The following is a 26,412-nucleotide window of genomic DNA, read 5'->3' as shown; positions in this document are numbered from 1 at the left end:
AGGGTTACTCCAAGCAGTTGAGTCATCTCAACTTGCTCAATTTTGTCACGTCCTGACCATAGAAAGCCTTTATTTTCTATGGTAGAGTAGGTCAGGGCGTGACTTGGGGTTATCTAGTCTATTATTTCTATGTGGGGTTCTAGGGTTGTTTTTCTATGTTTGTGTTTGTGTATGATTCCCAATTAGAGGCAGCTGGTAATCGTTGTCTCTAATTGGGGATCATATTTAAGTAGCTGTTTTTCCTCACCTGTGTTTATGGGATGTTGTTTTGAGTAAGTAGCACCTCTGTTGTCACAGTTTGTTGTTTTGTTTTGCTAAGTTTCACTATTAAATAATTATGTGGAACTTAACATACATACATAGCCTTGGTCCGTCTATGCAAACGATTGTGACAAATGTCCACATTTTTCATTACAATATTTAGTTCAGGTTTAGGGTTTAGTGAATGATTTGTCCCAAATTCAATGTCTTTAGTTTTTGAAATATTTAGGACTAACTTATTCCTTGACACTCATTCTGAAACTAACTGCAGCTCTTAAGTATTGCACTCTTTCTCCACAATAGCAGGGGATGTAAAGCCACAACACATATGTTTTTCCAGCAGCAGATTATGATTGACAATGTCAAAAGCCGCACATGAAGTCTAACAAAACAGGATTGGTTGTTTAGCAAAAAAAACAACGCGTGCGCAACTAAAATCAAGATAAACCGTTACCATTTATAGTCGAATTAAGCGTCTATAACCAAAATGGCTAAAACTCTGTTGATGGTAGCTATAGCTAGCCACATGCTAACCTGAGTGCTACTTCTAGCAGCAGTAAATCCAGGTACAATGGCTAAAACAAACATTGGCTGCCATGATATCCTGTAAGTTTTATATTTGCAAATAAAGATTGGGCAGTTCGGCAAAAATAAAGACATACCTTGAAATAAACAATGACATTAATCCGGTATTTAACCACTAATTTCTGCAAAACGTGCCATATTCTGTCGGGAGTTGTTGTAGCTTGCTTTCTAGCTAGCTTATTCCATTGCCTAACTCCATGCTACATCCGTGTCAATAGTCCAGTTCGTTTTGTATGGCCTAGTTTTTTATCATCTACTAGCGAGCAACATAACATATATGACCAAATTTGTCCCACTTTTCTTTGCAGAAATATTTTAATTCAGCCACATTGGAGGGTTTTTCGAGCATGAACCGCCTTTTTAAGGTCACGCCACAGCATCTCAATCGGATTCAAGTCCGGACTTTGACTAAGCCACTCCAAAACCTTCATTTTGTTTTTTTTAAAGCCATTCAGAGGTGGACTTGCTGGTGTGTTTTGGATCCTTGTCCTGCTGCAGAACCCAAGTACGCTTCAGCTTGAGGTCATGAACTGATGGCCGGACATTCTCCTTCAGGATTATTTGGTAGAGAGCAGAATTCATGGTTCCACCAATCACAGCCAGTGGTCCAGGCACTGAAGCAGCAAAGCAGCCCCAGACCATCACACTACCACCACCATATTTGACTGTTGGTAGATGTTATTTTTCTGAAATGCTGTGTTACTTTTACACCAGATGTAATGGGACGCACACCTTCCAAAAAGTTCAACTTTTGTCTCGTCAGTCCACAGAATATTTTCCCCAAAGTCTTGGGGATCATCAAGATGTTTTTTTCCAAAAGTGAGACGAGCCTTTATGTTCTTTTTGGTCAGCAGTGGTTTTTGCCTTGGAACTTATGGTTGAGTCATGAACACTGATCTTAACTGAGGCAAGTGAGGCCTGCAGTTATTTTAGATGTTGTTGTGGGTTCTTTTGTGACCTCTTGGATGAGTCGTCGCTGTGCTCTTGGCCGGCAACTCCTGGGAAGGTTCTGTTCCAAATGTTCTCCATTTGCAGATAATGGCTCTCACCGTGGTTCGCTGGAGTCCCAAAGCTTTAGAAATGGCTTTGTAACCCTTTCCAGATGGATAGATGTCAATGACTTTGTTTCTCATCTGTTCCTGAATTTCTTTGGATCGCGGCATGATGTCTTGCTTTTTGAGAACTTTTGGCCTACTTCACTTTGTCAGACAGGTTCTATTGAAGTGATTTCTTGATTCAACAGGTCTGGCAATAATCCGGCCTGGGTGTGGCTAGTGAAATTGAACTCAGCTTTCCAAAAAGGGCCATGAAAGATCTGAGAGCTTTTTTCCCATAATAAATCAAATTATCACTTAAGAACTGCATTTTGTGTTTACTTTGGTTATCTTTGTGTAATACTAAAATGGGTTTGATCTGAAACACTTAAGTGTGACGTGCAAAAAAATAAGAAATCAGGAAAGGGGCAAATATTATATCATGTAACGTGCCCTTCAAAGTACTGTTGTACATGATGCACATAATATAGAGTTAGCCTACCTAAGAGGATTGCAACTGGAGCATGACATGCAGATAGTTACATGTCCACCAATAACGGAAAACTAGTCCATTGGAGGCTCACAACCTCAATCTGTTTCTATACAGAATGTGTCCCACAGTTGGCATCTGGGGCAGTGACCTTTCTGACCTAATTTCCATGTTAGAGCATTCCCACTGATTACAAGCTCTCTAATTCAACACCATCATTATTGTGGGGGCAACAGCAAATCTTCCTTCAATCACATCTAAGCCAAAATGACACCAATGTCGATTAAACTTCCCAAATCAACTCGTCATGATCCGTTCGGCCGTTACCGAGAACCACATGCCAGATTTTTTTTAAAGGGTCGTTAGCATCTCTCTCTCTCTCTCTCTTTCTCTCTCTCTCATAGCTATAGCTGGGACATTACAGGCCTACTGTAAAAGCTGCAACAGCATGGGCTCTAGGAGAGAGAGATACAGGCTAAATATAGATCTGATCAACTGTCATACGACTGGGACATCAGGGAAGAATGCTTTAGTTAGGGGGTATTGTAGTTGCTGAGTTAAACTGTGGATATAGTTGTCTTCAGACCTAGGACACTTATATAAACTCAGCAAAAAAAGAAATGTCCCCTTTTCAGGACCCTGGCTTTCAAAGATCATTAGGACACTAAAGAGGCCTTTCTACTCACTCTGAAAAACACCAAAAGAAAGATGCCCAGGGTCCCTGATCATCTGCGTGAACGTGCCTTAGGTATGCTGCAAGGAGGCATGAGGACTGCAGATGTGGCCAGGGCAATAAATTGCTATGTCCGTACTGTGAGACGCCTAAGACAGCACTACAGGGAGACAGGACAGACAGCTGATTGTCCTTGCAGTGGCCGACCACGTGTAACAACACCTGCACAGGATCGGTACATCCGAACATCTCAATCCCATTGAGCACGTCTGGGACCTGTTGGATCGGAGGGTGAGGGCTAGGGCCATTCCTCCCAGAAATTTCCAGGAAATTGGCTGGTGCCTTGGAGGAAGAGTGGGGTAACATCTCACAGCAAGAACTGGCAAATCTGGTGCAGTCCATGAGGAGGAGATGCACTGCAGTACTTAATGCAGCTGGTGGCCACACCAGATACTGACTGTTACTTTTGATTTTGAACCCCCTTTTGTTCAGGAACACATTATTCCATTTATGTTAGTCACATGTCTGTGGAACTTGTTCAGTTTATGTCTCGGTTGTTGAATCTTGTTGAAATAAATGCAGTTTTGTTGCTGAGTTTATATTTTGGTTGCTACTTTCATTTGTCTCTTAATTAAATGTATATATTTGTATAGAAATGTATTGTGTTTTATCTTTCTCACCTTTTAATATTTTATTTGTTAAAGCACTTTGGACTGCATATGTTGCAAGAAATGGGCTGTATAAATTAAGTTTGATTGATTGAAAGTGTGTATAGTATTGAAGGCAATCTGAAAGAGAACAAGCATTGAGAACATGTTAATTATGTTTTACATATATAGTATTTGTCTAATTTTGTTGGTACACACTTTTGTCAGTGGTGTCTTTTGTAAGTGGCGTATCTAGAGCTTTGTGTCTAGTCTCTTTACACTTTGTGTGTCTAATATATTAATGTATGCCACCTCAGGACGGCTCATAATAATAGCTGGAACGGAGTCAATGGAATGGTATCAACCATATAGAAACCACGTTGTTGATGCGTTTGATACTATTCCATTGACTCCATTTCAGCCATTATTATGAGCCGTCTTCCCCTCAGCAGACTCCGCTGGTGTGGTTGGATACGGAGACTGACCAATGAGCACTCACTATGGCGGAACTAGTTTATTTTAGGAGCCAATTAACTCCCTTCTGACCCTGGTCACATTTCAGTGTGTCTCCATCTTAATGGAGTATAAGATATTTTCACTTAAAGACGCCAAAAGATATATAGTACAGCACTTAGTGAAGAGAAAAACATTTCAAATCGCAGTAACGTACCCTTTAAGAAATAATGATTGGAAAACATACTGAGTGATGGTGAAACATGTACGAATGCAGATAGGTATGTAGGGGTTCAAATGTGAGGTGCCACGTTCAGGTATAATTTATGAAGGCTATTCTTCACCTTGAGAGACAAGATAACCAATCAAGGCAACACTGGAGAACGTTTCAGTAAAACAGGTCTGTGAGGACTGGTCATTGAAGGGATTATTGATTACTCAGTAGGTAGAGATTGCTGCCTGTAAGCACGGTAGAAGGTTAGGATAGACCCAATGGCCACCTCAAGACCTCCACAGCATTGTATGCTCTGACATACTGTAACGTGTACGCAGGGAGTCAGGAAGCAGGTGCAGAAGGTGAGTTGAATAATAAGAAACATGAAGATATCAAAACAGGAGCAGCGTACTGAACGGAAACAAAGGCAATACTGCCTGAAGACTGAGGCTACTGAGGGCTAAATAAAGTGGAAGTAATCAAGGTAATGACGAAGCCCTGGTGTGCATAACGATGGGGAGCAGGTGTGCATAGTGGTGGTGGCCAGAACCGGATGGTTAGTAGACCGGTGACATCGATGGCCTGAGTGGGAGAGTGGGAGTAGGCTTGACACATAAATCATTTTCCATTGGAACTTGCAGTATGTGAATAGTTATAGTTATATAGTTATTGCTGCATGGTCAGTGACAGAGTTCGTATTTACTCCACCAAGCCAAACCTTTTCTTTTGAAATACTGTACATCCTCAGTACGAGGTAAACATCTCCACGGACTATTTTGCTCTTAATAAAGCCAAACCAACCAATCAATGCAAAGGTGACCCCACTCCACAATGCATGACACCAAACATAAAATGCTTCTAGCAAAAGACATGTTACAATATTTAAGGTTGTATTATTGGACACATAGAAATTCCATCATGTTATATTGCTGGTGACTCTCTACGCCTCGCACCAGACTGTTTTCCACATATCAGAGGGTCATTGAAGTGCCTTTAGGTTGGGAGGTACTGAAACCGAAGGGAATGCTAGAGGCAAGCGCCTCTATTGGCTAGAAGGGAGTGTTTTCAACAACGGTCTCTGTTGGTGATACTGAATGTAGATCCACTGTCCCAGGTTCCTTAAAGTCACCGTAGCTCCATGCCCCAAGAACCCCATGGAATGCAAAAATAGGTAATAATCAAGTATTGAGCAGGGCTAATAGTGCTGGATTCTAATTTGAAATGTGTATAACTCAAATGTCCACCCAAATCTCCCATTGAGAGGAAGTAGCAAGGAGTTGGTATAATAGGTGAAGAGGTAGCATGCCACTCAACATTGGATAAAATGATGGAAGTCAGCATTAGCCTCATTCTCCCCCAAAACTCATTCCCCTATCGGTGACCTGTCTGTCTGTCTGTCTGTGTTCAGTTCTGTAAGAGATACTGTAATACTGCAGAGCAAATATAGGACATCTATATTGGACTTTGGGTAGCTCAGATGTTCGTGACAGCTGCTTAGAGATCATTTACCATATACTAATGTTATGGTCGGAGAATGTTGGTATATTGATCATGGATCCTTCTGCTGTTGATGACCTGTCGCCCTCCTTCATATTCAAAGTTCCAACATTTCCTTAAAGGTTAGACCTACAGCCTTTGGCAATTTGCAAATGTCTCAGAAATGTCAAAGTTTAGACTTGTACATGCAGAGAAGAACCATTGCCTATAGTCAAAGCCTCAGCCCCAGCCCTGTCCCCATGTCTTGGTTGACTTGGAGGGGAGGATAGCTATGGAGAAAACTGATTTACGGTGATAGTTGAATACAAAACTGTCAGTTCAAAATGTATCTTGAAGAACCAGCCTTTTTGGGTGGAGGCAGCTACAATTAATCCATAATCCCAATTTAACCCGTGTCTGCACTCAATTCATGAAACCAGCAGGGGACTAAAGCCAAGAAATCCCACGCCATGCAATCATGAAATTGTACTTTGTTCAATTTCAACACAGTCTTAAATGTGTTGTAGGATGATTTGTTTGTGTCTGGGGTAGGTTACATAAGGATCTATGTCCTTAAGATATCACTCCTAGACATTATGGATCCTTTGTGAATTAGGGTCATTGCAAAAGCTCTGTTTGATTCTCCAAATCGGACATGACCAATAAAATCATTTGCGGCCCTTAAAACAGGAGGCAGTCGTTAAGCAGACGTTACAAAACCGTAGGACAACAGCAAAGCTTCTGGTCCTGTTCAATGCACACGTTGATCTCGGGTCAGCCCTGTGAAATGCATGCATTACGCCATTACCAAACGTAATTTATGGCGACACACTCGTGTTTCATACAATACTACAATTCACTCACTAATCAGAGCTAATGCCAATCTCTGTCATTTCCACAGAGCCTATTTGATTACCAGAGACCAGAGAAAGATTCCTGCTGTACTGTATCCATCAGTCACACGCAATTAGATATTCAGGCCCACTTGTGGACTGTAATCTTTCAGTGAAAGTGAATTAAAAACACCAATGCTGGGTATCTTGAGATCACCTGTAGCCAAAATTACATTACAGCATTACAGAGGTTTACATTTTTTATCCCTTAGAAAGTATGATATTATTCCCCCATTTCGATCTCTAATTAAAACGTGGCATCAATTATCCACAAATAGCTCGTATATCATTATTTTGTTTATCTATGACCCGCAAACCACTTCCTTTTCAGAGAAGTGATACATGGTGGCTTTGACTTTGAAACGATACGTTCTCCAAGCAATTGAAATTAGGTAATCGTCAGAAGGCTTTGATTTCAAAGAAACCTAAAGATTGTTGGATAGATGTTTCTTTTGTCTTAATATCCATCCGCAATTATTCAAGTGGCTACTAGTCCAACTGCCAATCATCAACCGTCAAAGTTCAGTCAACCCCAATAACCTTAGGTTGTTGCTCAGGAGGTTGGGGGCACAGGAGGTTGGGGGCACCTTAATAGTGGAGGACACGGCAAAAACATAGTTCACATGGGTTTGATACCATTCCATTGGCTCCATTCCAGCCATTATTATGAGCCGTCCTCCCCTGGGTTGTTGCCCTATGAAATGGTTAGCAGTCAAAAAAGGGTGTGTCCTATCACGGCACCAACCAGACAGACACTATGTAACCTATAGCTTCGAGAAACGCTGCCATGTCAGCACGATAAACACTTCACTTCACTCTATAGGAACATTTACAACATGCGTTCTATTACAAACATGTGAGTTGGTTCTGAAGTCATCTTAATTCCCCTTTAATTATATTTTATTATGACAGGTGACAGAGTTGGTTGTTGGCTATCTGGGCATCAGCGATGTAAAGTTGAGCAGAGGTTGAGCTGATGTATGCTGTTTTCTACTCTAGCCCGACAGTTTGAGTGAGGGACCGGTTTTTATTTTTATTTTACCTTTATTTAACTAGGCAAGTCAGTTAAGAACAAATTCTTATTTTCAATGACGGCCTAGGAACAGTGGGTTAACTGCCTGTTCAGGGGCAGAACGACAGATTTGTACCTTGTCAGCTCGGGGGTTTGAACTTGCAACCTTCCGGTTACTAGTCCAACGCTCTAACCACTACGAAGCCGTTGATCTCTTGATCTCTTGTTTTCCCTGTCCATGTCAACTGACCAGGAACAAGTTAAGGGAAACTCCTGACGCTACTAATGAGCCTTATAGTATCCAGCAGGCATTCCCTCCAGCCAAAGCATTAAGCCGTCTACCGGCCTTTAACCATTTAAGCATGGACTTATCAGCTTCAGTGTCCAACTTTAGCTCAGGTGGTGAGATAAGAAGAGGAATCATTGCAGTAATTAAAGCCTGGAGGGACTGTAATGTAAAGTGGCTTCCTTTATCCCCGTCTCCTTTCCTTTATTTGGTGTACTAACATGATAGGACTGGACAAGTGAAGGCCAATTTCCACCAGACAAATACATTTTTGTATTTGTATTTTAAATACTTGTTTTCTGTGTAGTTGAGAACTTATTTAACAATGTGGCCATATCAACTACTTCTATTTAAAGTATTTTAAATAGTTTTCAAATAATTTCCAATAAATACTTTTTGGAACTATTTTCAAATTCCCATAGGTCCAAATGCATAATGAGTTTTTAAATATTAAATCTGTGTATTTTAGCATTTTCAAATACATGTCAAAACATTCCAAGTGTATTTCAAAATACATTCCAATATTCAACTACTTGAATACTACTACTACAAGCTTATGTGAGCTGTTGTTGCCATAATATGGACTTGGTGTTTCACCAAATAGGGTTATCTTCTGTATACCACCCCTACTTTGTCACAACACAACTGATTGGCTCAAATGCATTAAGAAGGAAAGAAATTCAAAAAAATGTACTTTAAACAAGGCACATCTGTTAATTGAAATGCATTCCAGGTGACTACCTCATAAAGCTGGTTGAGAGAATGCCAAGAGTGTGCAAAGCTGTCATCAAGGCAAAGGGTGGTGTCACGTTCTGACCTTAGTTCCTTTATTATGTCTTTGTGTTAGTTAGGTCAGGGCGTGAGTTGGGGTGGGTAGTCTATGTTCTTTTTTACTATGTAGTATTTATGTGTTAGGCCTGGTATGGTTCTCAATCAGAGGCAGGTGTCGTTCGTGGTCTCTGATTGGTTGTGGGTGTTTAATTTTCTGTTTCTTGTTTTCTGTACCTTACAGGACTGTTTCGTTTTTTTCGTTTATTCACGTTGTTGTTTTGTATTTCAGTGTTCAGTTAATAAAATCATGAACACGTACCACGCTGCGCTTTGGTCCACACCTTCTTCCACCTATGACAGGTGGCTACTTTGAAGAATCTAAATCTAAAATAGATTTTGATTTGTTCAACACTTTTTTGGTTACTACATGATTCCATATGTTATTTCATAGTTTTGATGTCTCAACTATTATTCTACAATGTAGAAAATAGTAAAAAATAAAGAAAAACCCTTGAATGAGTAGGTGTGTCAAACCTTTGGCTGGTAGGAATGTTTTAGAAAGTTTGCCAGGCAGTGACATCACGGACTCTAATAATCAAATTCCTAGAAGAAGGAGATTAGAGGCTTATCATCACTCTGACTGAGTTAAAGCTTATTCTCACTGAGTAGAGTTATCGGGACAAATTCACATTAGCGTCAGGAATGTCACAAGCCGAGAGAAGGTTCGGTTGAAGTTCTTGCTTCGCAGCTAAAAGTACCATAAATGGAAAAGGAGCCACTAGCCATTGCAAAATACTAGCTAACTTTAAACAAGTTACTCTTCATTTATATACCATATTACACTCGTAATTATTGCAACAAAACCATATTACACACTTGAATAATGCAACAATTCACAAGCATGTACAGACAATTAAAGGGTTTATTTTCTTGTCTGAACACTCATTACAAGTTAATGCTAGCTAAAGCTCTCACCATGTCTTCATCAAGTAATGTTAGCCTATCAAAAGGGGTTGGGTTAAATGCGGAGGACACATTTCAGTTGAATGCATTCAGTTGTAAACCTTACTAGGTATCCCCCCTTATAATGCTGTGAAAAGGACTTAATCAGTTCTTTATAATCCATCTTCAACTGTTCTGAAATGCCCTTTATAATGTCATTGAATCACACATTAACTATGATAGACTCAATTTCCCGATGCAGGTTTAAAATGTGCTCGTGCTGGTGCTCCAGGCAGGCACAAAATGTTTGCTCCAGGGACTGAGACATTTCTCAACATTGAACTGCCCAATAAAACAGCTGGAGAAGGGGATGGAGAAATCCACCCATTCCTACCCCTCACATGGAACCAGTAGTGAGTGCATACATTATTCATACTTTTCCCCCCATAATGGTCCTGCGTGGGAATCGAACCCACAACCTGGGCATAGCAAACACCATACTCTACCAACTGAGCCACTCTATTACCATTTATACTTTAGGAGTGTTGATTCCATCTAGTTTTGTATATAATGTTGTCAGGACTGCAATTACTCACCACGGACAAGCAGAATCGTTTTTCTTCTGTCACGACTCTGACGAGCCCGAGGTGGAGGATATAAGGCTCCCTCTGGAACAGACCCTAACCCCAGTGATGTGCATGAAGAGGAGGCGGAGAAAGCGAGGCCAGAGGGCAGGCTGCCTTCTAAGGAGTAGGAGGCAATTGAATAAACCCCCACTCCCCTCAATTCTGCTCACAAACATGAATTCTTTGGACAAAAAAATTGACAAGTTATTGGGAAGATTAAACTACCAATGGGACATTAGAAATCTTATGCTTCACGGAATCGTGGCTGAACAACGACAATGTCAACATTCAGCTGGCTGGTTATACGATGTACCGGCAGGATAGAACAGCGGCGTCTGGTACGACAAGGGGCGTCGGTCTATGTATTTTTGTAAACAACAGCTGGTGCACGATATCTAAGGAAGTCTCGAGCCATTGCTCGCCTGAGGTAGAGTTTCTCATGATAAGCTGCAGACCACATAACATAAGAGAGTTTTCATCTATATTCTTTGTAGCTGTTTTACATTTCACCACAGTCAGAGGCTGACACCAAGATAGCATTGAATGAGCTGTATTCCACCGTAAGCAAACAAGAAAACGCTCACCCAGAGGCGTCACTCCTAGTAGCCGGGGACTTTAATGCAGGGAAACTAATTTATATCAACATGTTAAATATGCAACCAGAGGGAGAACTCTGGACCACCTTTACTCCACACACAGAGATGCACACAAAGCTCTCCCCCGCCCTCCATTTGGCAAATCTGACCATAATTATATCCTCCTGATTCCTGCTTACATGCAAAAATTAAAGCAGGAAGCACCAGTGACTAGATCAATAAAAAAAGTGGTCAAATGAAGCAGATGCTAAGCTACAAGACTGTTTTGCTAGCACAGACTGGAATACGTTACGGGATTCCTCCAATGGCATTGAGGAGTACACCACATCTGTCATTGGCTTCATCAATAAGTGCATCGATGACGTCGTCCCCATAGTGACCAGACATACAGACCCCAACCAGAAACCATAGATTACAGGAAGCACCCGCACTGAGCTAAAGGATAGAGCTGCCGCTTTCAAGGAGCGGGACTCTAACCCGGAAGCTTATAAAAAATCCCGCTATGCCCTCCGACAAACCCTCAAACAGGCAAAGCGTCAATACAGGACTAAGATCGAGTCGTACTAGACCGGCTCTGATGCTCGTCGGATGTGGTAGGGCCTGCAAACCATTACAGACTACAAAGGGAAGCACACACGAGAGCTGCCCAGTGACACAAGCCTACGGGACGAGCTAAACAACTTCTATGCTCGTTTCGAGGCAAATAACATTGAAACATGCATGAGAGCACCAGCTGTACCGAAAGACTGTGGGATCACGCTCTCCGCAGGCGATGTGAGAAAGACCTTCAGACAGGTTAACATTCACAAGGCCGCAGGGCCAGACGGATTACCAGGACGTGTATTCCGAGCATGCACTGACCAACTAGCAAGTGTCTTCACTGACATTTTCAACATCTCCCTGTCTGATACCAACATGTTTTAAGCATAGTGCCTGTGCCCACGAACACTAAGGTGACCTGCCTAAATGACTACCGACCCGTAGCACTCACGTCTGTAGCCATGAAGTGCTTTGAAATGCTGGTCATGGCTCACATCAACACCATCATCCCAGAAATCCTAGACCCACTCCAATTAGCATACTGCCCCAACAGATCCACAGATGATGCAGTCTCTATTGCACTCCACACTGCCCTTTCCCACCTGGACAGAAGGAACACCTATGTGAGAATGATATTCATTGACTACAGCTCAGCGTTCAACACCATAGTGCCCTCAAAGCTCATCAACAAGCTAAGGACCCTGGGACTAAACACCTCCCTCTGCAACTGTGTCCTGGACTTCCTGATGGGCCGCCCCCAGGTGGTAAGGGTAGGTAACAACACATCTGCCATGCTGATCCTCAACACAGGGGCCCCTCAGGAGGTGCATGATCATTTCCCTCGTGTACTCCCTGTTCACTCATGACTGCACAGCCAGTCACAACTCCAACACCATCATTACATTTGCCGATGACACAACAGGACTGATCACCGACAACAACGAGACAGCCTATAGGAGGTCAGAGACCTGGCCGTGTGGTGCCAGGACAACAATCTCGCCCTCAACGTGATCAAGACAAAGGAGATGATTGTGGACTACAGGAAAAAGAGGTCTGAGCACGCCCCCATTCCCATTGGCGGGGCTGCAGTGCAGCAGGTTGAAAGCTTCAAGTTCCTTGGTGTCCACGTCACCAACAAACTAACATGGTCCAAGCACACCATGACAGTCGTGAAGCAGGCACGACAAAACCTATTCCCCCTTTAGGAGACTGAAAAAATTTGCATTGGTCCTCAGATCCTCAAAAGGTTCTACAGCTGCACCATCGAGAGCATCCTGACTGGTTGCATCACTGCCTGGAATGGCAACTGCTCAGCCTCCGACCGCAAGGCACGGCAGAGGGTAGTACGAACGGCCCAGTACATCACTGGGGCCAAGCTTCCTGCCATCCATGACCTCTGTACCAGGCGGTGTCAGAGGAAGGCCCTGAAAATTGTCAAAGATTCCAGCCACCCTAGTCATAGACTGTTCTCTCTGCTACCACATGGCAAGCGGTACCGGAGTGCCAAGTCTAGGTCCAAGAGGCTTCTAAACAGCTTCTTCCCCCAAGCCTTAAGACTCCTGAACATCTAGTTAAATGGCTACCCAGACTATTCACATTGCTCCCCCCCCTCTCTCCACACCACTGCCACTCTCTGTTGTCATCTATGCATAGTCACTTTAATTAACTCTACCTACATGTATATACAACCTCAACTAACCCATGCCACCGCATATTGACTCTGTACCAGCACCCCCTGTATATATTTTTATTTTTTACTTCTGCTCATTGATTACTTGTTACTTTTATCTCTTATTTTTATGCATATTTTTTAAAACTGCACTGTTGGTTAGGGGCTCATAAGTAAGCATGTCAGTGTACAACACCTGTTGTATTCAGCCCGTGACTAATAAAATGTGATTTTATTTGATTTAGACATTTCTGTTGACAATGCCTTGCTCAGAGTGGGGCAAGCGTCAAGCGAGTGTTATGCGCGACCTCCGGAGGTCACGATCGAGAAATGATCATTTCGCAAGTTTACACAACAGCTATCGTCAAAGTGAAAACACCCTTAGATAGGAGAGGAGATGATTAAGCCTTTCTGTGAGCAATTTAATTATTTGCTTAATTTGTTTGGCAAAATGATTGGATTCATTCTTCCGATCTAAATTACATGTACAGTAGGTGACTTATCTTCAATGCACACAGTTCCATTGATTTGTCCAAAGACTGCAATGAATGAGTGAAATGTGAGTGACAGACACAGAGCAAAGCATCAGAGAAAGATGTTGATGTTGTCCTGCCTTGAACCACACGCCAAGCTGACTTTAATTGGATTAAGTATGAAATGTAAGTCAGTTGGCATGTTAGGGTTGCAACAGCTACTTTCTAGGCCAACGGGGAGAGGGACTTTGTTCCGTAATGACTTCCCAGAGATCTGATTCTGAGAGTTGCTCCGCAATCCCACAGATATATCTGGCAAATATTAACAGAATATTGTGTAATACCAAAAGCCCTGTCCATCCTCCCTCTAACGGGGCTTTTGAAGATAAGCAGTCTGAATATTTTCCTTATCCATTAACTCCCCAACTCAATGCTATTTCCTTTGTGTAAAGTGCAGGTCCCATGTTTCATGAGCTGAAATAAAAGATCCCAGAGATTTTCCATATGCACAAAAAACTTAATTTGCTAAATTTTGTGCACACATTTGTTTACATCCCTGTTATTGAGCAATTCTCCTTTGCCAAGATAATCCATCCACCTCACAGGTGTGGCATATCAATAAGCTAATTAAACAGCATGATCATTGGACAGGTTTGTGCCTTTCCAAATCATGTGGACTCAATTGAATTCACCACAGGTGGACTCCAATCAAGCTGAATGTTCAATGGAAACTGATGTCAATGTGTTGGCAATTTGAATGCACAGAGACACCGTGACGAGATCCTGAAGCCCATCGTCGTGCCATTCATTAGCAGCCACCACCTCATGTTTCAGCAATGTTGCAAGGTTCTGTACACAATTCCTGAAGCTTGAAATGTCACAGTTCTTCCATGGCCTACATACTCAAAGACATGTCACCCGTTGAGCATGTTTGGAATGCTCTGGATCGACGTGTATGACAGTGTTCCAGTTCCCGCCAACATCCAGCAACGTCACACAGCCATTGAAAAGTAGTGGGACAACATTCCACCGGCCTCAATCAACATCCTGATCAACTCTACGTGAAGGAGATGTGTCGTGCTGCATGTGGTAAATGGTGGTCACACCAGATTCTGACTGGTTTTCTGATCTACGCCCCTTACTTTTTTCCATCAAGGAAATCTATGAGCAACAGATACATATCTGTATTCCCACTCGTTAAATCCATAAATTAGGGCCAAATGAATTTATTTCAACTGACTGATTTCCTTATATGAGCTGTAACAGAAATTGTTGCATTAATATTTTTGTTTAGTATATTAAATCAAATTGAGTTAGCAAAAAACAATGTGTTTACACAACTTAGAAATTCACAACCATGAAGTTCAATCAACTGAAGCAACACAACAGTTGTGTTGACAAAAAATATCAGGTTAAGATAACAAAAACATGTCAAATTGTCATAAGTTAACTTATGAAATCAAGTTGAATCTGCTAAGAACTACGTGTTAACTCAACCTAGAGATTCACAACCAATAAGTCAAATCAACTGAATCAACATACATTAACAACAGTGTTGACTGACAATGTCAAATTCAGATTACTTCAATTTATTATGGGGGGCGGAGCTCATTAGAATAATACCCCTCATGCCTTGCAACCTTAATTTTTCCATTTCCATTTTCATCCAGAGCGACATCAGTTATTGCATTCAACGAAGGTAAATACACAAAAACATGCAAGATTAGGATGCAAATTACAGGGGAGCTAGTGGGGCTCAGATTCCCTGAATGAGACGTTAGCACCCCTAAATGCAACAAAAGTCAAACTTTGGGTGGTCTCTAAAATAATTGAGTGCCGCAGGTACTGCAGGTCTTTGTTCCAAATAGGCACCATACCTGACCTAGCTAATTGATTAGTTCAATGATTGCCTAAATTCAACACACCTGGTCTTCCCTGAACAAGGCAGTTGTTCCCTGGTAGGCCGTCATTGTAAATACGAATTTGTTCTTAACTGACTTGCCTAGTTAAACAAAGGGTTAAATAAAAAAATACAATTCCACATCAGTTAAATCAAAAACATGAAGTGCGGCACCTCAGGACCAGGGATGCCTATCCCCGGCATACATTGTCCATTGTACTTCCTAATTTTCGCTATTTGTTTGCCATGCGTAATAAAATTGCCTTTATTCCAATGTTTTAGATTTATCTGTTGATGTATCATTATTTGCTTTTGTCAGTCAGCTGTTTAGAGTGCTCATTCCTTTATTTTTCAGGTGCGCACTGGTAATGGTGTTCTCCGTGGCCAGAAGTAGTAGACTTTATATAGCTTTATTATTTCCGAACAATATTTGTTTTCTTTCCTGGATCAACTGACAATATCACTAGACAACTAAATACAGCAAGACAATGAGCATCCGATCCATATATGTTAATGACAGTATAGTTGACTCTATCGATTAGAAGCATTACATTTTGCAATGGCATAGGCCTTCTTTATTTTGGATTTGTGTCCCCATGAGAACTGTTTTCAGGTGAAACATAATGAAATGTTACATAGTTACACTCACAGTGCATTTACCAAGAGACCTCCAAGAGCCATGATCCGTACAGGGTTTAAGTTCAATGTTAGGGTAGGCTACCGGCAGTGCTCTATGCCTAGCGGAGGGTAAACACTGTTTACCCACATTTTTCAGAGAAATGCATTAAAGTACGGGAAACATTCCTTTTTCCACCGTGACCGGCAATCAGAATTTACCCACCAATTTATTTTACCAACTGGCTACCGGTAGGACCTATTTGAAGTTCATGGTAATACCCATTGTAATACATGGCCTCCCGAGTGGCGCAGCGGTCTAAGGCACTGCATCCCCATGCAGGAGGTGTCACTACAGACCCAGGTTCGATCCCGGGCTGTATCACAACCGGCCGTGATCGGGAGTCCCATAGGGCGGCGCACAATTGGCCCAACGTCGTCCAGGGAGGATTTTGCCGGGGGGGCTTTACAAGTAGGCCGTCATTGTAAATAACAATTTGTTCTTAACTAACTTGCCTTGTTATAAAAAATAAATAAAGTAGTGTAGTAAGTGGACCATCCCATTTTATCCAGGACAGTTTCAGACCAATTTTAGGTGCCCCAACTTTTCAAAAAAGGTCCATTTGTCAGCAAGACGCATCAATTAATATAGGCCTAATCAATTAATATATCAATGGCATTAGCTAAATGTCATTTGGAACACTTTTTGGTGTTTTGTCGATGTCTATTTCCATTCATAAAATGGTGCGAGTGAAAGCCAACATACAGTTTGGATGCTGGATCTTGATGCTGCTACCCCCACGCTTCACGGTTGGGATGGTGTTCTTCGGTTTGCAAGCCTTCCCCTTTTTCCTCCAAACATAATGATGGTCATTATGGCCAAACAGTTTTAATTTTGTTTCATCAGACCAGAGGACATTTCTCCAAAAAGTATGATATTTGTCCCCATGTGCAGTTGCAAACTGTAGTCTGTCTTTTTTAAAGCAGTTTTGGAGCAGTGGCTTCTTCCTTGCTGAGCGGCCTTTCAGGTTATGTCGATATAGGACTCATTTTACTGTGGATATATATACTTTTGTACCTGTTTCCTTCAGCATCTTCACAAGGTCTTTTTCTGTTGTTCTGGGATTGATTTGCACCTTTCACACCAAAGTATGTTAATTTCTAGGAGACAGAACACGTCTCCTTCCTGAGCGGTATGATGGCTGCGTGGTCCCATGGTCTTTATACTTGCATACTATTGTTTGTACAGATGAATGTGGTACCTTCAGACTTTTGGAAATTGCTCCCAATGATGAACCAGACTTGTGGAGGTCTACAATGTTATTGGCTGAGGTCTTGGCAGATTTCTTTTGATTTTCCCATGATGTCAAGCAAATAGGCACTGAATTTGAAGGTAAGCATTGACATCCATCCACAGGTACATCTCCAATTGACTAAAATTATGTCAATTAGCCTATCAGAAGCTTGTAAAGCCATGACATAATTTTCTGGAATTTTCCAAGCTGTTTAAAGGCACAGTCAACTTAATGTATGTAAACTTCTGACCCACTGGAATTGTGATACAGTGAATTATTATTTATATTATTTTTGATCTGGGGGTGCCTCAGGGTTCAATTCTTGGACCGACTCTCTTCTCTTATACATCAATGATGTTGCTCTTGCTGCTGGTGAGTCTCTGATCCACCTCTACGCAGACGACACCATTTTGTATACTTCTGGCCCTTCTTTGGACACTGTGTTAACAACCCTCCAGACGAGCTTCAATGCCATACAAGTAAAACTAAATGCGTGCTCTTCAACCTTCGTTGCCTGCACCTGCCCAACATCACTACTCTGGACGGTTCTGACTTAGAATATGTGGACAACTACAAATACCTAGGTGTCTGGTTAGACTGTAAAATCTCCTTCCAGACTCACATGAAACATCTCCAATCCAAAGTTAAATCTAGAATTGGCTTCCAATTTCGCAACAAAGCATCCTTCACTCATGCTGCCAAACATACCCTTGTAAAACTGACCATCCTACTGATCCTCGACTTCATTTACAAAAGAGCCTCAAATACCCTACTCAATAAATTGGATGCAGTCTATCACATTGTCATCCGTTTTGTCACCAAAGCCCCATATACTACCTACCACTGCGACCTGTATGCTCTCGTTGGCTGGCCCTCGCTTCATACTCGTCACCAAACCCACTGGCTCCAGGTTATCTACAAGACCCTGCTAGGTAAAGTCCCCCCTTATCTCAGCTCGCTGGTCACCATAGCAGCACCCACCTGTAGCACGGGCTCCAGCAGGTATATCTCTCTGGTCACCCCCAAAACCAATTATTTCTTTGGCCGCCTCTCCTTCCAGTTCTCTGCTGCCAATGACTGGAAAAAACTACAAAAATCGATGAAACTGGAAACATTTATCTCCCTCACTAGCTTTAAGCACCAGCTGTCAGAGCAGCTCACAGATTACTGCACCTGTACATAGCCCATCTTTAATTTAGCCCAAACAACTACCTCTCCCCCTACTGTATTTATTTATTTTTGCTCCTTTGCACCCCATTATTTATATTTCTACTTTGCACATTCTTCCACTGCAAATCTACCATTCCAGTGTTTTACTTGCTATATTGTATTTACTTTGCCACCATGATTTTTCTTTTGCCTTTACCTCCCTTATCTCACCTCATTTGCTCACATTGTATATAGACTTATTTTTCTACTGTATTATCGACTGTATGTTTGTTTTACGCCCACACTACGCCATACACATGGTCTGTGGTTGTGAGGCCGGTTGGACATACTGCTAAATTCTCTAACTCAACGTTGGAGACGGCTTATGGTAGAGAAAGTAACATTCAATTCTCTGCCAATTGAATCTGTGGCATTGTGTTGTGTGACAAAACTGCACATTTTAGAGTAGCCTTTTATTGTCCCCAACACAAGATGCACCAGTGTCATTATGTTGCTGTTTAATCAGTTTCTTGATATGCCACACCTGTCAGGTGGATGGATTTTCTTGGTAAAGGAGAAATGCTCACTAACAGGGACGTAAACTGCTCACTAACAGGGAGAAATAAGCTTTTTGTGTGTATGGAACATTTCTGGGATCTTTTATTTCATCTCATGAAACATGGGACCAACACTTTGGTGTGTTTATATTTTTTGATCCATGTAAGACTTAGTCAGTTCTGAAATGTATAATTTTCTATGTACAGTAGTTGTTTCAAGTAGTGATGGGAAACCAAGGCTTTCTGAAGGCATTGGAGCTTTCACCAAATTGTGCTGAAAAACGGTTCATTACTTCAAGCTTCATTATCAGTGACATCTGCTTTCAGCAATAAATGGCAGCATGTGATTATCTCCACTGTTTTCATTAAAACTCTGTGGCGCAGTGGAAAGTCATTGGCTTTAGTAGCATATTGGAATACGAAGTTTGCATCTTATATCATGCTTCCCTTTTTTGTCTTCAAGTTTACTATTTAAAAAAAAAAAGAAATTTATCGCATTATTTAGGATGCTTAAGACAGAGGCTTATGCTATACTAAAAAAATATATATATATATTTGAACAACAGTGCAGAAAGTGTGGTTTCAATTTAAAAACAAATCTAAATAGTGTGCCTTCAACGGGATTCAAGCTCATACCATTAAATATTGCATAGTTTCCTACTCTACCTGCTAAGCTACCAGTCAGGTGAAACTACATGTACAAAATCCTAACAATATTTGTAAGTACGGTGTCCAGTAGAGGTCAGTGTTCGAAAGCAGCTTGGAATCGAAAAAAGCACCTGAACCAAGGCGAAATCAGTGGAATCTCGTATTTTGCAACACAAGGTTTGAAAAAGCATGTAATCGAGCAACGCTTCGGACGTAATTGATGACATACTTCTGATAAAGTGACATTGGTACACTGCTTCGAAGTATAGCGATTAGCTGCATAGCGATTTTGACGCATGCTTCAGACCGCCAGTATCAAACTTAACATCACTAGTTTCAAATGTATAGGGAGTTGACAACTTAGCATTTTAAAACATTGGTAAATTGAAACAACCAAAATTTTGTTTTTCTGACTAGCAAACACTTGTCCTCTCCTTTTAGGAATTTGTAAACTACTGGCTAGCTACAGATTGTACACCAGATATTTTTGGTGTCCAATCCTGGGCATTACAAGAAAGCCCCATAGATTTTTAAACTAAGCTGTTCTTGGCAATACTTTCTTTGTTCTCGATTTGCTGAAAACCACCATTGCAGGTGGTTCTACAAAAACCAGTGAAAACTCAAAGATATTCAATCCATGTTTCGTACCGGGCGAGGAGGTTCCTTGCCATCTTATCTGCGGCCGCAAGTAGAAGTAGATGACAGCGCGTCACACAGTGCGTCCAAAACAATGATCTACACACATGCAAAAGGCATATCTCACTCGATACATGGCGGTAGTTTGTATGGGGCTTTCCTGTAACACCCAGTCATGGTCACCAAAAATCTTTGGTAACATCACATTATCTGGAGTACAATCTGTAGCTAACTGCTGGCAGACTCTGGCTACCATACAGCAAAGCCAAGTCAGCCCGTGGTCATCGTTCTCACATGCGAAGTGAAATGATAGCCTTCAATGACTGCTCATGATGCATGTCACAAATGACATGTAGTAACAGCACTCTGAGTCCATCGGACATGAGAGACCAATAGAAACACAACAGCACAACAAAGTAGATAAACAACTTCCTTCAATTTTCTTTTTAGAATAGACACTTAGACACAAGCAAAGCAGTGAAGCAAGAAATTAGTGGGCAAAACCATTCATCTTGGGTCGACGGGGAAAGCAGGCTTAAAAAATGCAATTATATCATGCAATTATACTATTCATAAAATTGTCGTATACACTGCTCAAAAAAATAAAGGGAACACTAAAATAACTGTGTGAATGAAATATTCTTATTAAATACTTTTTTCTTTACATAGTTGAATGTGCTGACAACAAAATCACACAAAAATTATCAATGGAAATCAAATTTATCAACTCATGGAGGTCTGGATTTGGAGTCACACACAAAATTATAGTGGAAAACCACACTACAGGCTGATCCAACTTTGATGTAATGTCCTTAAAACAAGTCAAAATGAGGCTCAGTAGTGTGTGTGTGGCCTCCACGTGCCTGTATGACCTCCCTACAACGCCTGGGCATGCTCCTGATGAGGTGGCGGATGGTCTCCTGAGGGTTCTCCTCCCAGACCTGGACTAAAGCATCCACCAACTCCTGGACAGTCTGTGGTGCAACGTGGTGGATGGAGCGAGACATGATGTCCCAGATGTGCTCAATTGGATTCAGGTCTGGGTAACGGGCGGGCCAGTCCATAGCATCAATGCCTTCCTCTTGCAGGAACTGCTGACACACTCCAGCAACATGAGGTCTAGCATTGTCTTGCATTAGGAGGAACCCAGGGCCAACCACACCAGCATATGGTCTCACAAGGGGTCTGAGGATCTCATCTCGGTACCTAATGGCAGTCAGGCTACCTCTGGCAAGCACATGGAGGGCTGTGCGGCCCCCCAAAGAAATGCCACCCCACACCATGACTGACCCACCGCCAAACCGGTCATGCTGGAGGATGTTGCAGGCAGCAGAACGTTCTCCATGGCGTCTCCAGACTCTGTCACGTCTGTCACATGTGCTCAGTGTGAACCTGCTTTCATCTGTGAAGAGCACAGGGCGCCAGTGGCGAATTTGCCAATCTTGGTATTCTCTGGCAAATGCCAAACGTCCTGCACGGTGTTGGGCTGTAAGCACAACCCCCACCTGTGGACGTCGGTCCCTCATACCACCCTCATGGAGTCTGTTTCTGACCGTTTGAGCAGACACATGCACATTTGTGGCCTGCTGGAGGTAATTTTGCAGGGCTCTGGCAGTGCTCCTCCTGCTCCTCCTTGCACAAAGGCGGAGGTAGCGGTCCTGCTGCTGGGTTGTTGCCCTCCTACGGCCTCCTCCACGTCTCCTGATGTACTGGCCTGTCTCCTGGTAGCGCCTCCATGCTCTGGACACTACGCTGACAGACACAGAAAACCTTCTTGCCACAGCTCGCATTGATGTGCCATCCTGGATGAGCTGCACTACCTGAGCCACTTGTGTGGGTTGTAGTCTCATGCTACCACTAGAGTGAAAGCACCGCCAGCATTCAAAAGTGACCAAAACATCAGCCAGGAAGCATAGGAACTGAGAAGTGGTCTGTGGTCACCACCTGCAGAACCACTCCTTTATTGGGGGTGTCTTGCTAATTGCCTATAATTTCCACCTGTTGTCTATTCCATTTGCACAACAGCATGTGAAATTTATTGTCAATCAGTGTTGCTTCATAAGTGGACAGTTTGATTTCACAGAAGTGTGATTGACTTGGAGTCACATTGTGTTGTTTAAGTGTTCCCTTTATTTTTTTGAGCAGTGTATAAATACAGTACCAGTCAAAAGTTCGGACACACTGACTCGTTCCAGGTTTTTGTTTTATTTTATTTTGGACTATTTAATAGTAAAGACATCAAAACTATGAAATAACACATATCGAATCATGTAGTAACCAAAATGTGAAAATCGAAATATATTTTATATTTGAGTTTCTTCAAAGTAGCCACCCTTTGCCTTGCACACTCTTGCCATTCTCTCATCCAGCATCATAAGGTCACCTGGAATGCATTTCAATTAACAGGTGTGCCTTGTTAAAAGTTAATTTGTGGATTTTCTTTCCTTCTTAATGCATTTGAGCCAACCAGTTGTGTTATGACAAGGTAGGGGTGGTATACAAAAGGTAGCCTTATTTGGTAAACTACCAAGTCCATATTATGGCAAGAACAGCTCAAATAAGCAAAGAGAAACATCATTCCATCATTACTTTAAGACATGAAGGTCAGTCAATCCGGAAAACTTTTGAGTTTCTTTAAGTGCGGTCGCAAAAACAATCATGTTCTATGATGAAACTGGCTCTCATGAGGACTGCCACTGGAAAGGAAGACCCAGAGTTACTTTTGCTGCAGAGGTTATGTTCATGAAAGTTACCAGCTTCAGAAATTGCACCCCAAATAAATGCTTAACATAGTTCAAGTAACAGACATATCTCAACATGAACTGTTCAGAGGAGACTGCGTGAATCAGTCCTTCATGGTCGAATTGCTGCAAAGAAAACACTACTAAAGGACACCAATGAGAAGAAGAGACTTGATTGGACCAAGAAACACGAGCAATGGACATTAGACCGTTGGGAATCTGTCCTTTGGTCTGATGAGTCCAAATTTGAGAATTTTGTTTCCAACCGCCATGTTTTATTTTATTTCACCTTTATTTAACCAGGCAGGCTAGTTGAGGACACCTTTATTTAACCAGGTAGGCTAGTTGAGGACAAGTTCTCATTTGCAACTGCGACCTGGCCAAGATAAAGCAGTTCAACACATACAACAACACAAGCTGAACACATGGAAAAAACAAACATACAATCAATAATACAATGGAAAAATATATATAAAGCATGTGCAAATGAGGTAGGCTGGTGAAGTAATTACAATATAGCAATTAAACACTGGAGTGGTAGGGTGTGCAGAAGATGAATGTGCAAGTAGAGATACTGGGGTGCAAAGGAGCTTGATAAATAAATAAATACAGTATGGGGATGAGGTAGATTGGATGGGCTATTTACAGATGGGCTATGTACAGGTGCAGTGATCTGTGAGCTGCTCTGACAGCTGGAGCTCAAAGCTAGTGAGGGAGGTAAGAGTCTCCAGCTTCAGAGATTTTTGCAGTTTGTTCCAGTCATTGGCAGCAGAGAACTGGAAGGAGAGACGGCCAAAGGAAGAATTGGCTATGGGGATGACCAGGGAGATATACCTGCTGGAGCGTGTGCTACGTGTGGTGCTGCTATGGTGACCAGTGAGCTGAGATAAGGCAGGGCTTTACCTAGCAGAGAGTTGTAGATGACCTGGAGCCAGTGGGTTTGGCGACGAGTATGAAGCGAGGGCCGGCCAACGAGAGCATACAGGTCGCAGTGGTGGGTAGTATATGGGGCTTTGGTGACAAAACAGATGGCACTGTGACAGACTGCATCCAATTTGCTGAGTAGAGTGTTGGAGGCTATTTTGTAAATGACATCGGCAGGATGATCAGTTTTACGAGGGTATGTTTGGCTGCATAAGTGAAGGATGTTTTGTTGCAAAATAGGAAGCAGATTATAGATTTAATTTTGGATTGGACATGTTTAATGTGAGTCTGGAAGGAGAGATTGCAGTCTAACCAGACACCTAGGTATTTGTAGTTGTCCACATATTCTAAGTCAGAACCGTCCAGAGTATTGATGCTGGACGGGCGGGCAGGGGCAGGCAGCGAACGGTTTAAGAGCATGCATTTAGTTTTACTTGCATTGCAGTTGGAGGCCACGGAAGGAGTTGTATGGCATTGAAGCTCATCTGGACGTTAGTTAACACAGTGTCCAAAGAAGGGCCAGAGGAATACAGAATGTTGTCGTCTGTGTAGAGGAGGATCAGAGAATCACCAGCAGCGAGAGCGACATCATTGATGAATACAGAGAAGAGAGTCAGCCCGAGAATTGAACCCTGTGGCACCCCCATAGAGACTGCCAGAAAGTCCGGACAACAGGCCCTCTGATTTGACATACTGAACTCTATTGGAGAAGTGTTTGGTGAACCAAGCGAGGCAATCATTTGAGAAACCAAGGCTGTTGAGTCTGCCAATAAGAATGTTGTGATTGAGTCGAAAGCCTAAGCCAGGTCGATGAATACGGCTGCACAGTAATGTCTCTTATCGATGGCGGTTATGATATCGTTTAGGACCTTGAGCGTGGCTGAGGTGCACCCATGACCAGAACTGAAATCAGATTGCATAGCGGAGAAGGTACGGTGAGATTCTAAATGGTCGGTAATCTGTTTGTTAACTTGGCTTTCAAAGACCTTAGAAAGGCAGGGTAGATTAGATATAGGTCTGTAGCAGTTTGGGTCTAGAGTGTCTCTCCCTTTGAAGAGGGGGATGACCGCGGCAGCTTTCCAAATCATGGGAATCTCAGACGATACGAAAGAGAGGTTGAACAGGCTAGTAATAGGGGTTCAACAGTTTCGGCAGGTCATTTTAGAAAGAGAGGGTCCAGATTGTCTAGCCCGGCTGATTTGTAGGGGTCCAAATTTTGCAGCTCTTTCAGAACATCAGATATCTGGATTTGGGTGAAGGAGAAGTGGGAGAGGTTTGGGCGAGTTGCAGTGGGGAGCGCAGGGCTGTTGACTGGGGTAGGGGTAGCCAGGTGGAAAGCATGGCTAGCCGTAGAAAAATGCTTATTTAAATTCTCAATTATTGTGGATTTCATCAGTAGTGTCAGTGTTTCCTAGCCTAAGTGCAGTGGGCAGCTGGGAGGAGGTGTTCTTATTGGTATATTGGTTCCTAACTTCCCTGAAAAGTTGAATATTAGGGGTGCTATTTGATGCTAATGCAGAACGCCACAGGATGTTTTTGTGCTGGTCAAGGGCAGACAGGTCTGGAATTTTTTTCAATGGAGCATGCTTATTTAAGATGGTGAGGAAGGCACTTTTAAAGAATATCCAGGCATCCTCTACTGACGGGATGAAGTCAATGTCATTCCAGGATACCCCGGCCAGGTCGATTAGAAAGGCCTGTTCGCTGAAGTGTTTTAGGGAATGTTTGACAGTGATGACGGGTGGTCGTTTGACCGCAGACCCATTACGGATGCAGGCAATGAGTCAGTGATCGTTGAGATATTGGTTGAAAACAGCAAAGGTGTATTTGGAGGGCAAGTTAGTTAGGATGATATCTAAGAGGGTGCCCCTGTTTACGGATTTGGGATTGTACCTGGTAGGTCCGTTGATAATTTGTGTGAGATTGAGGGCATCAAGCTTAGATTATAGTATGGCTGGGGTGTTGAGCATATCCCAGTTTAGGTCACCTAGCAGCATGAGCTCAGAAGATAGATGGGGGGAAATCAATTTACATATGGTGTCCAGGGCACAGCTGGGGGCAGAGGGTGGTCTATAACAAGCAGAAACGGTGAGAGACTTGTTTAAGGAAAGGGGAATTCTTAGAAGTTGAAGCTCAAATTGTTTTGCTGTAGACCTGGATAGTAAGACAGAACTCTGCAGGCTATCCCTGCAATAGATTGCAACACCGCCCCCTTTGGCAGTTCTATCTTGGCGGGAAATGTTATAGTTAGGGATGGAAATTTCAGGGTTTTTGGTGGATTTCCTAAGCCAGGATTCAGACACGGC

The sequence above is a fragment of the Oncorhynchus nerka genome, linkage group LG19 (assembly GCF_034236695.1).
Source record: "Oncorhynchus nerka isolate Pitt River linkage group LG19, Oner_Uvic_2.0, whole genome shotgun sequence".
NCBI lineage: Eukaryota > Metazoa > Chordata > Actinopteri > Salmoniformes > Salmonidae > Oncorhynchus > Oncorhynchus nerka.
Note: the sequence above shows the minus strand (reverse complement) of the source record.